We start from the raw sequence: 13,482 nt of genomic DNA, 5'->3' as shown, positions 1-13,482 counted from the left end.
GTGTGTTATGATCAGCAACTGTGATGTCTTCATGGAACACACTTCTAAATTGAAGTTGTCACAGGCTTAACTGAAAGATGTTAGAGAAAAGCAGTTAGTTTGGGAAGGATACTTTCCAAAGGTTTTAATTCAAATAAAGAAATTTAAAATATGGTTGCTCTTCCAGAATCAATTCAATTCAATATTTTATAGTATGGAACTTGGCACCAAACAGATCAGTCAGGTAAAGATAACCCACAAACTGAGTACTCTCAAGCTTGGTGCATGATTTGACTGTGGGATAATGGTAGTGAGAGAATGAGTTTTACGAACAAATGAATTCCTTTATTCAAATTAAAATGGGAATCAAGGAAGAAATTTTGAAAATGATTGGCTTTCCATGGAATCTCAGAAGCAGAGATCATATACTTGAATCAGAACAGACTGAGAATCACTGGCCACACATGGACTCTGACATGGGAGCCGGGGCCCATTAGAGAGTGATGTTTCAAGAGTCCATGTCACCCCCAGTGACGCCCTGCATGTTGGCATCCTCAGTGATTAAACAAGACCAAGGCCATGATCCCTTCCTAGGAAAACTATTATGATGATTCTGCTCTGTAGTCTGAACTTAAGGCCCAGCAATCGGTAGTCCTTTATGTACTGTCTTACTTAGTTCTCACGATAGGAGCTCAAAGCAGGTCTCATTACTGTCTTCATTTTACAGATGATGTCTGGAGGAGTTGGGATAGGACCAGTGACTTTTGGGGTGGTAAATGGTAGGGCTGATATGCATCTGTTCCAAGAGCCTAAGTTCCCAGTCTTCCGAATCTGGATGATGTGCTTCCATTCCAAACAGCTTCTGCAGACTGCTCATGGGCTAACCCCCCATTTGTATCCGTACCAAACCTGCTGTGCACAGAGATCTGCTTCAAAGCTAAACCCATCTTCAGCCTAAATCAATAGTTTATACTTTAACCACACCAACTATATCAACATGGGTAGATATGTTGAGGATAAGCATGATGTGGGAAAAAGTTTAAAATGCAATTTAGAATTTTTTTTCATCTACTTTGATACTTTTGTTGTTGAAGAGGGATTCATTTATCATTCTTGGTTTCATTTCTTTGTTAACTAATTAGAGGAATATATAGTGAACAAGGTGAAAGTACCACCTAATCCATCAAACCCTCAGTTCACCATAAATGCTAAAACACTGAGTTAGAACCAAAAAGAGACAGAGAGTAATTATAAATTCAGTTAAAATCAAGTTGATTCAAATTCAGATGAGACCCTTGGTGTTAGGAACTATTCAGCATGTATTAAAGGTTGTCATGTGTCCAAAGCTGAGATTGTCAATTAACACTTGTGCAAGATGATTTAATTACCCTACTTCTTGTGCTTCATTGTATACATGAACTAGCAACCAATAGAACTCATGATGTTGATGAAAGGAGATATTGTGTACACATTCTCAGGGCCTACTGCAATTCTGGGCAGGTGGTCAACAAGGAAGGGACAGTTTGCAATGAATTCAGGAGAGCTACCTGGGTAGATTCATCCCTAATAGTCTTTGTGATCAGATTATTCATTGAATACATGTCAGATAACAGATGTGTGTAGCTTTAAAATTGTATAGATGATTGATCAAGATTTGAATATTTGTATGTAACCCTGAGTATAATTAATGCACTCAGTTTAATTCTGATGACCATGTTTGTTTTATTTTTAGAGAATATCAAAGTACATCTTGTATGCATGCTTTCAAATTTCAAATAATTTCTTTATCATTCTGCTTTTTTTCTCATGACTATACAAAATATAGTGATTGTCAGGTATCACTGATGGAGAACAGGACAGAAGTGACAGAGTTCATCCTGCTGGGACTGACCAGTGACCCATGTCTGCAGCTTCCCCTCTTTCTGACATTCCTGCTCATCTACACCATCACCCTGACTGGGAACTGGGGATGATCCTGTTGATTGTCTTGGACTCCCGTCTCCACACTCCCATGTATTTCTTCATTGGCAACCTGTCTCTGGTGGACTTCTGCTACTCTTCAACTGTCACTCCCAAGGTCATGGCTGGACTTCTTGTAGGAGAAAAGGTCATTTCCTACAATGCTTGTGCTGCTCAGATGTTCTTTTTTGGAGCCTTTGGTACTGTGGAAAATTACCTCTTGGCCTCAATGTCCTATGATCGCTATGCAGCAGTGTGTAAACCCCTGCACTACACCACCACCATGACGACCAGGGTGTGTACTTGGCTGATCTTAGGCTCTTACATTGTTAGCTTCCTGAATGCCTCTATCCACACTGGGGGCATGTTCAGCCTCACCTTCTGCAAGTCCAACGTGGTCCACCATTTTTTCTGTGATATTCCAGCAGTCATGGTTCTCTCTTGCTCTGATAGACATGTTAGTGAGCTGGTTCTTGTTTCTATTGTGAGCTTCAATATCTTTTTTGCTCTCCTTGTTATCTTAATATCCTACATGTTCATTTTTATCACCATCCTAAAGATACATTCGGGTGCAAAACATCAGAAGGCTATATCCACCTGTGCCTCCCACTTCACTGCTGTCTCCATTTTCTATGGGACAGTCATCTTCATGTACTTACAGCCCAGCTCCAGCCACTCCATGGACACTGACAAAATATCATCTGTGTTCTACACTATGATCATCCCCATGCTGAACCCTGTGGTCTACAGCCTGAGGAACAGGGAGGTCAAGAGCGCATTCTTGAAGGTCAAGAGTTTATTCATTTGTTAGAGGTAAAATAATTTTGGGGATTTTGATTTGGTCGTGCCCAGTTCTTGTATTCATTCCTCTCAGATTCTCTGTGTGTGCATTTCATCCCCACACTGAAGTTTTTGAAGTGATATTCTTATCTCTTTAATGTCCCCTTGTTTAGAAAAGAAAAAAGAAGTATTCTGTCCAGAAATAAAAATCTGAATGAGAATAGCTGAGATTTCTCAGGGTCCTCTCGTGAAAACCCTCACTGATGATGTTGACGTATTCACTCATTTTCACATGTATTTTTTTTCCTACCACGTGTCAATGCAAACATGGTGGGTCAACAAAGACCATTAACAGAAGGAATTCATACAGGTGTCCCATGATGTCACATACAGATGGATGAGGTATATTTACCAGAACTAGTTGTGATGTCACAATTTGTGGTGGTTAATTCTATGTGTTAGTTTGAGTAGGTTAAGGGATAACAAAATAGCCATAAAACATGTTTTTGCATATGTATGTGTTTCCCAAAGAGTCTAGCATGCCCTCATCTGTGTGGGTGGCTATAATCCACTCCATTCTGGGCTTCCATGAATACAGCTAAAAGTAGAGAAAGCCCTTACTCTCTTCTCTCTCTTTCTGTCTCTGCTTTTGTTCTCTCCCTACTTGCCCTGTCTCTCCCTCTCTCCTTCAGCTGGGATGCCCATCCTCTCTCACTCTTGGATGTCAGAGTTTCTGATTTGGCCCTGGTTCTCTTAGACTTACACCATTCACACTCAACTTCTCTTTCATGGTCCATTGATCTCAGGCTGAATTAACCACCTGCTTTCCTTGCTCTCCAGTTGGTATGCAGCACAGGAAGGGACTTCCCAATCTGCACATCACATGATCTGATACTCCTAATAAATCTCCACTTACTTGTGAATCTATATCCTATTGATCCTGTTTCACTGCAGAACCTAGACTGACGTTCCAGTATTTATTAATCATAAATTAATATATGACTTAGGTGCTAGAACACAACTTCATCTGATATTTCTTTATTTTCTTCACTGCTATTTTAAGAGTTCTTTTGACAAAAAAGAACATATTATTAACATATGTTCTTGTTTGTTGGACATTTTAATGGGACATCCATAAAGATGTCATCCCATGAATTCATATTTCTGTTTGACTAATTCATTATATGCCTTCTGCATGTTCATATTTTAATTTTAAAAAGGATAAAATAGTATACATGAAAATCCAGGAAAGATAAAAGCATTTTAATGTATTCATGTACTACTACAAACTTACATTTTGTTTAAAAATTAAACTGAGAACAAATATTATTTTACATTTTTGTTCTGCAAATGCTTTAAATTAATGCTGACATTCGGTTTTACTTGAGTTATATTCTCTCTTATCACTCCCCAGTCTCTCTTTTACTGATTTCCTTTATAATTCTTCACAGCTCCAACCATGTGCTCATGCCTCAGGGCATTTGCATTGAGGTTCACTATATGGGAATGTTTTCACTCCCATTCAGATCTTTGCTTCAGTGTTTGCCCCTGACATGGATTCAATTTTCTCTGACCACCTTTATATATTTGTTCCTATTTACTCACTACATAAACCTTCCGCTCATCTGGTACCATTCTTCATAGTTCTTTTTAACCTTCACCTACTATATATTTGTTCAACTGTTTATTTATCTCCCCCCAACAGAATGTGAATTCCATGAGAGCAGTGCCCCTGTTATGTCCACAACATAAACATCAGCACCTGAATAGATATCTGTTTCACAGTACCTTCTAATAAGTGTTTGTTGAATGAGTGAATAAACTGATTGAGCTCTGAGTTTAATTGTACTAATACATTGACTCTTTGAATCATTGGTTATGATAAATATGAATCCTGCTAATGAAAACCTTCTAGATCAATATTCAGTGCATTCCAAAGACACTGCTAATTTTCTGCTCATATGAAATATTTTTTCTACTTTCTCAGTTCTCACACTTCTTATTTTTAGAAGAAACGATTTCCTTGAAATTCCATCATAAAATTGACCATTTCTAGCCCTCTCATAATGTTTTATAGGAAGTAATGTCTCATTAAGTTATCAAGTAACACTTGATAGTATCAAATAACTAGTAATTCAGAAGGACACATTAAATATAAATTATTTAAAGCATTCATATATGGTTAGAGTTTAGCAATTACAACATGTATTCAAATTATAGGAAGTAATTCTAAAAATCCATGTAGAATACCAACATAACAATATTTGTCATTAGAAACATGATATATTAAATATGCTGAGATAAAGCACAACTTTCATGTCTTCATGAAGTTGATCCTGGAGACTCAATACTACACAAAACCTACCCATAGGAATGCGACTCCACCTGGTATCTGTTACTCCTAGAAAGCAGGAGTCTTCACTTCGGCATTTGTAATACTGGGCTCTAAGGTGCTGTGTGGTTGTGATGTTTCATGTGGAGCAGTGTAGTCCAAAAGAGAGATTTGCTTCCATATTTGTGGTGAAAGTTCTTCAGCTGGAACCATTTCTAATTACTTTACTAATGATTTTGTAGTATTTTAGAATTATCTAAGATATATGGAAAAATTTTAAAGATGGTGTAGAATGTCACCATATCATACCGCGGCTGGCTCAATAATGACCCACAAAGAAGATCTGTGTCCTAATTCTGAAACATTTCAGTGTTCAACATGGCCCAAAAGGACTCTGCAAATGTGGTCCTGGATTTTAGCAATGAAAGATTATCCAGGATTATCTGTGTGTGTGCCCTGAAAGCAATCCCTGTACCTCACTGGATGGTGTTAGAAAGATTTAGCCACAGGCAAGACAGAAGTTGGCACAGTCACCAGGCAAACAACATTGATAAGACCACAGGAAAAACATTTGGCCTTTGGTTTTTTGGGATTGGTTTATTTCGCTTAGCATGATATTCTCCAACTGCATCCATTTACCTGCAAATGCCATAATATTATTATTCTTTATGACTGAATAGTATTCCAGGGTGGGGTGGGGAGTGAAAGAAAACGGAGGAACTTTAGATTATGTAGAAGGAAATGAGAGAGAGGGGGAGTCTGAAAAATGGTGGAATGAGACAAACATCATGACCCTATGTACATGTGTGATTCAGGAATGGTGTGAATCTATATCGCGTGCAACCATAGAAATGAAATGATGTACCCCATTTGTGTACAAAGAACAAAATGCAGTCTGTAAAAAATTTTTTAAAAATAAAAAGACCACAGGCATGAACTTCCACAACCCCTGGAGGATGGAGGAGGCAAGAAATGCAGTATTCCCTTGAGCCCATCAAGGGACCATGCTCTAGGAAACATTGATTTGACTCACGGAGATGGTTTCACACTTCTGGTTTCCATAACTGAGGAAGAGTAACATGTGCTGTTGTGAACCTCCAAATTTGCAATAACATTTTCCCAGAGTTATAGGAAAGTTGCCTGTTATGTTTTGCATTGTTTTTCAGTCTTTATGTGTAGTAACAAGTCATTGAGTTACCCAAAACTACCATTTTTCCTGTTTTGGTTTTATATGGAATTGGTAGTTGAATTTAGGGTACAATAAACCAGCCAGATTATCCTCTCATCTTACTATTAATCTACTGTAATGCCATTGTCATATAAGATAATGTGTACGGATACCAGATATCAGGTTCTGGTATCTTGTAGGGCCATAACTGAGCCCCCTACAGATTTGTTTCTTGCTCGAGCTACTAGGTGTCCACGCAGGCTGTGTGGATTAGTTGAAGGCTCTGTCATCTCTACTTCTCAGAGATGAAGGCACCTGCTGGGGCAGGAAGCCTGCTGGTTCCCAAGGTAGGAAAAAAGACAACTGGAGAGCCATGCAGGAGCAAGCACGAATAACTATTCTTCCTCAGTTTCTCAGCTGCAACGATCACATGTCCTACCTAGTTGAATGGGGCAGGAAGATGAGGAAGCAGAAGAATTGTTTTAGTAGCCCTACTTTTGTGACCCATGTTGTATCAGACTTTATACATAGTGGATGTAACAGTCATCCTGCAGAACCCCTAATATGTGCACAAATCCTGCAATGCTTTGTGTATATGTCATGTGACAATTTTCTTGAAAATCCTCTGAGGATGACAAGATATTACCATTGTTATGATAGAGAAGTAAATGTTGCAGAGGCTAAATCCTTGCTTGAATTTGAAGGGAAGCAACACAGACACATAAGAAGAAACGTGATCATGATCACACATACCTGTCCTGAGAAATCTGCGGTCAGTCTGCTTGGGAGTATGGACTGAAGGCCAAGTGTGCAAATGTACCAAAAAAAAAAAAAAAAAAAAAAAAAAAAAAAAATCTTATCTCTCTTTTGCCTGAAGAAATCACACTTAGGCCGGAACTGTGGTGGTAATATGGTAGGAGTTTAAATAAAAATATTTGCTAAGGAGATTTCTGGAGATGTATTAGAGAACAAGCAAAAATGAAATAGAAAAATAATAATTTAAAAAGATGCAGTAGAAAATGTTGATAAAGATGTGAAAGAACTTGAACTGATTGCTACGCTGAAATTGGAGGAGTCTTTAGAAGACAGGTGGGAAATTTCTTGTTCAGATAAACAATTCTTATTTGAGAAATCAAGCTGCCTGCTAGATATTGAATTGCATGACATGAACACCTATGTCCACACAAAAATATTTCAGTGAATACTTAGATCAGCCTACTTCTAATCACCAAGCTCTAAAACCAGCACAGATGTTACTCAACTGCAGAATGGAAAAAAAAAAATGTAATTTCCATATAATGGAATACTATACCAAAATAAAAAAATATCATCCTGTCACACAGGTGACAGTAAGGACGACCCCAAAGCACAAAGGGAAAATGTCAGACTCAAAGACCACATATTCTAAGAGTTAAGGACATTCTAGCAAAAGCAAAATAACATGACTGAAGGAGATGGCTTGATGGCAAGAGTAGAATGTGGGAGAAGTTATGAAAGAGCAACTCAGAAAATTTGTTTAGGTGGCTATGATAGTGGATACGAGATCACACACTAGTCAAAATTCTTGGAATCTGATGCTGAAACTATCGGTGTAATCTATGGAAATTATGCATTAATTAGGAAATTTAAAAATAAGAAATAACAAGTAACACCACAAAGTGTGTGCACACTAAATACAACCAGCTTAACTTAACCCCCACAGACTGTTTAATTGATTCTTCCCTAGACAAGTTGGATGAGAACTGAAGAGATTCTCCAGAGGGAAATCTCCAGAGGTCTCAAAGTCTGCAATTCTCACCAGAACCCCGTGGTTAGCTTCTGAAATCCCAGTGTGACTCAATCCCACGTTGTTTTAGACGGAGCACATGTGTGGCCCACCCCACTGGATGTTATTTATTCATCTGAATAACAGTAAGTGCTTACTATCTACAGGACTTCCTCTGACCTGAGGATTAGCTATGAACCCTCAACCACAGCCAAAAAAGGCTCAAATCTAAAAATGTCATTGATTGACTTTGAAGTGATCAACTCTTCACAAGATGTTCTATAGACTTCCCTTGTCTGCGATATTCAGACATAACTCTATGTGAGAGATGTAATCTTATCACGTTTGTTCTGCAAATAAGGAGGAGGTAAGCTTCTCTCCCACAAGACAGAAAGAATTCATGGTAGACTCAGAAGATGATACATGCTAATGCTTATTTGTAGAGATCTTGCACACTTTTGAGCACTATCTCCTTTGATGTACTTAGGCAAACTCCAAGGCTGATTTTATGATGTCGGATTGAATATTCTGAATTGATTCTTTTTTCCTCTTTAATGAATCTGGTAAGAGTCTATATTCCATAAACATTATTGAGTAGTAGAGTTCATGCAAAAGCAGAGGAGCAGCTATACTTACTGTGAGTTGTTTTAAAAGAGGAAGAGCTGGTTTCAATGCTGCTCTTAAAACCAGAGGTTAGCCTATTGTGTGAATGTCAATACTTCTGTCAGGGGAAATTGAGCAGTTCTCACGACATGTCATACTTATTTCTCCAAAAATATGAACTAATAAATAAGACATCACACATTGATTGGTTAACTGTTGATATTATCTTTTCATTATATATTTACCTGTTGCTGGAGATAAAAAAAATACAAATCAAACCACCACCAACAACAAAACCAAAGTCGTGAAAGGATCGTTTGTTAAATCAGGAGTCCTAAATGAATTGGCATGCTCTGATCTGCTTTATAACATTTCCCTATAGCCTCACATAAGTTATTATTACATAACACTAGATACATCTAGTGTTGACAATAATTTGACTAAAAGCATACATTTTTTATTAGGTTGAAGTTGTCTTTAAATTGTGAATTTTATGTCTTTCTCACATTATCTGTATAATGTTTAGAAGATTAGATAACTACACACTTCCTGGATTTACTTCATCATAAGGTAAGAATAAAAATATTGAATAAATAATAATAATCTTTACACACACACAAACATATATTCATATGCAAAGTCATTATCATTGGTTGTGAAATTTAATATTGCTAAAAATGTTCCTATATAGTAAAGGTTGGCCAATAAAATGTCTTTATGAAGGCAAGCTCGAAAATCCAAAGTGCCAAAGATTTAGCAGGAAGATGGGAGGGATTAGTAGTTAATTTTGAATGTAAATGCTTCCAAAGTTTGCATTCAAATAAGAAAGAGGTGCGGTGCCTCATTCCTGGAATCCCAGCTGATCTGGAGACTTAGGCAGATGAAATACTTAAGCACAGAAATTCAAAGCCAGCCTGGGTCATACAGCAAGACCCACTATCAAAACAAAGCAAAACAAAATTAATGAAGAAGTTTAAAATAAAGTCACTACACAACAAAGCGTTCAAATAAAATTTTTCATAAAATAGAACTTACCATCACGACTGGTCTTTGAGCTGAAGACAGTCCAGAAATAGATCTTCAACCCTTGAGCTCTGTGATTAGGCCATAGCATGATAGTGAGAAGAGAAAGCATAAATTTAAGAAAAATGGACTCTTATGCAAATAAAAACACGGATTTTAAGGAAGAACTTTTTTTTAAGTGAATGACACACATGGAATTGCAGGAGCAGCAATCATTTGTTTAGAGAAAAGACAGACAGAGGACACTGGAAATCACAGGAACTGTGAGTGACCCTAATGCAGGGGAAAGGCAAATTGGGGAGGGCAGCATCAGGGATATAAACTTACTACAATCAAAGCCCTGGATGTCAACATTCTCCTTGATCAAATCAACTTGGACTGTAATCCCATCCTAATAGCAGGATAGCCAGCACTATGAGGCTGTGCTTAACACCAAGCATTTTATTATTTTTTAATGTACTCCCTTATTTAATTTTCACAATAATACCTGAGCATAGGTCTCTTTTCTGACTTCATTTTGCAGATGACAATGGGCTGTTTAGGGGAGTTAGTTAGGACTAGTTACTGCTATGCGGTAATGGCAGGTCCAATGTGCATCTCTCCCAAGACCTAACCTTGGTGTCTGCTGTATTGGGTGACCTGCCTTCACACAGAATTGCATCCGCCCCTTGAGCATGCTCCACCATCCCAGCATGTGGACAACGCATACCAATGTGCTACACTGATTTGAGAGGTAAACTCATCTTCAGCCTGATCAAAAGTTTATGTTTTTAGGCACATGATTTGTCAACTTGTGTAGATGTGCTAGTGATAAGGAGCATGAGAGTGGGGGTGGGCAGTCACAGTGCAATTGAGAGCTTGCAAAGTCAGTTAGTATACATGTGTGGTTGAAAGAAGGGTCATTTCTCTCTTCTGGATTTTTGTTTGTTTCACCTCGGATACGTGGCAAATAGTGAGCAAGATGAGATTCCCAATTCAGTCATTTTCTAAATCCACCATGTATCCTCAAACTGAGTTGAAACCAGAATTAAAAATGAGTAATTATAAATTTAGTTAAAAACAATTTGATTAAAATTCAAATGACACCCTTAGACTTAGGAATGAATGACACAACATTAAAGATTGGCATGCATTGAGAGCTGAGGATGTCAATAAATACTTGTGCAAGTATGACTAAATTTCTCTTGTGCTTCACAGTATACATGAAGTGACAACCAACTGAACTCATAATATTGTTGAAAGGAAACCATGGGCACACATCCATAGGGCCTATGGAAGTTCTCAGCAGGTGGACAACAAGGAAAGATCAGTTTTTATTAGGTCAGGAGAAGTGAAATGGCCCAGAGAGTCACCCAATAAATTTTCATCAAGCAATGAAATTGTCCACAAGTAATGAAATTTCAAAATTGCATAGATAATCAAGATTCTTCAGCTTTGAGAGTATGGTACCCTGCATCCAATTAATGCACTCATGGTTTTTCAAGAACATTTTTCTGGAAAATTCTGAAGTACAAGTTATTGTTACAATAGGCAGAATATATATTATAACTATTCTTTCAAGTTTTGATTCAAATTCTTTATTGCTATGTTCCTTTTTGTTTGTTGTTACAGACAATCTAGGATTCTCAGAAAATGTTGATGGAGAACAGGACAGAAGTGACAGAGTTCATCCTGCTGGGACTGACCAGTGACCCACGTCTGCAGCTTCCCCTCTTTCTGACGTTCCTTGCTCATCTACACCATCACTCTGGTTGGGAACCTGGGGATGACCTGTTGATCCTCTTGGACTCCCGTCTCCACACTCCCATGTACTTCTTCCTTGGCAACCTGTCTCTGTGGACTTTTGTTCCTCTTCTTCTGTCACTCTCCCACAGTCATGGCTGGGCTCTTTATGGGACACAAGGTCATCTCCTACAATGCTTGTGCCGCACAGATGTACTTTTTTGCAGCATTGGTTACTGTTGAAAATTACCTCCTGGCTTCAATGGCATATGATCGCTATGGCTGCAGTGTGTAAGCCCCTGCACTACACCACCACCCATGACAACCAGTGTGTGGTGCAATCTGGTCATAGGCTCTTATGCGATTGGTTTCCTGAATGCCTCCATCCATACTGGAGACCATTTAGTCCTCTCCTTCTGTCTGTCCAATGTGTACAACCATTTTTTCTGTGGATATTCCAGCAGTCATGGTTCTCTCTTGCTCTGATAGACAGATTAGTGAACTGGTTCTTATTTATATTGTGAGTTTCTGTATATTTTTGCACTCCTAGTTATCTGGATATCCTACATATTCATTTTTGTCACCATCTTAAAGATGCGCTCAGGTGCAGGACACAGGAAGGCTTCTGTCCACCTGTGCCTCCCACTTCACTGCTGTCTCCATTTTCTATGGGACTAGTATCTTCATGTACTTACAGCCCAGCTCCAGCCACTCCATGGACACTGATAAAATTGCATCTGTGTTCTACACCATGGTCATCCCTATGCTGAACCCTGTGGTCTACAGCCTGAGGAACAAGGAGGTCCAGAGTGCATTCTTAAAGGTCAAGAATGTCTTAATTTGTTGGAGGAAAAATAATCTTCAGAAGTTTTGTTTTAACTTTGGGATGCATGATTTCTGATCTATTTCATATAGCTCTTTTCCATGTATGCATACATTTTGAGCCCCACACCGAGTTAATGTTCTTGAAATAATATCCTTAGCTCTATAAGTACTATTTCTTGAAATCAGTACTTGAAGGACAATGGTTACAATATTTTAGGGCCAGCTTGTCAAAATCCCCATAAGATCTTAATGTATCCATTTATTTCACATGTGGTTTCTTGCCACTGCAAGCCCACATAATATATGCAATATGGCTCTAATGGGCCCATAAACAGGAGAAATGTATGCAGGTGTCCCACGATGACAGATACCCATGGATGTAGTTGATTTATCATAATTACATGTAATGTGGCTCTTTGTGGTAGTAACTTTTATATGTTCACTTTAACTGCATTAAGCGATACCTACATACTGGGATCTAAGTCAACACATTTTGTGCTTCATGATAATGGGATAACACAGGGAAGAAGTTGATTATATGAGCAAGCACACAATATATCAGTAACTAAATGAAGAAAAGATATTCATTACAATGTCAATTTAATTTATTTAATGGTGATGTATTCATAACTGGTGTTCATAGCTATCCTCTTCTGCAAAGCATTCTGTTATTACCTTTAGCTTTAGCAAGCATGTCAATTGGTCATGTTCTTATTTGGTGGAAATATCCAAATCTTCATTCCTGAAGGGTCTGGGACATTAGTTGTTCTACTTTAATTGAACTGTCATAATTTGCCTTTGAAATAATCACAAGGAAGGTTTATACTGAGAGAAGTCCTAAGGGATCTCTTTTATTCAAGACATACTCTTCCTTAGCTCCATTATGAAATGGAATCCAATATTTTGCATGGTCTATTCAAAGTTCTTTGGGAGGTCATATATGCTCAGAATCATTATCAATGTATGGTTTGTTTCTCCCATTGCCAAGATCCATAGGTCCAAAAATAGGTAAAAAATGGAAGTGACATCAATCGGAATGAAAAATGCTTCCACCAGGAGATAGGACAGCGATCCTATTAAACTGGAAGTTAAAATTGATGCTCAACTACTTTGTGCTCCTCATGCCTCTGAACCACCAAGCAATGAGAAAGAAAAAAAATTAATGGTGATTGACCCCGACCTTTGAAAGGATTGGATCATCAGCATTCCTACATCTCTGACTGTGATTGAAATTTAGCCTTCAACTCTTCAGTTTATGTTAACTTGCCAAGCTTGCTGATTTGGACTTGCCAACCTCCAGAACTGTGCACAGTCAATTCCCAATGA

At 38.1% G+C, this 13,482-nt stretch overlaps 1 pseudogene across 1 annotated transcript; it reads left to right on the top strand.

Annotated features, from left to right (window-relative positions):
- The first annotated feature begins 1,823 nt into the window (after positions 1–1,823).
- LOC306638403 (olfactory receptor 5B2-like) lies at positions 1,824–12,232 on the top strand (annotated as a pseudogene). The gene is made up of 2 exons: positions 1,824–2,138; positions 11,559–12,232. The product of its transcript is annotated as an olfactory receptor 5B2-like (transcript).
- Positions 12,233–13,482: the final 1,250 nt, after the last annotated feature.

This window comes from Sciurus vulgaris (genome assembly GCF_902686455.1).
Source record: "Sciurus vulgaris genome assembly, chromosome: 11".
NCBI classification, from domain to species: domain Eukaryota; kingdom Metazoa; phylum Chordata; class Mammalia; order Rodentia; family Sciuridae; genus Sciurus; species Sciurus vulgaris.
Note: the sequence above shows the minus strand (reverse complement) of the source record. Positions and strands in the feature narration are given on the sequence as shown.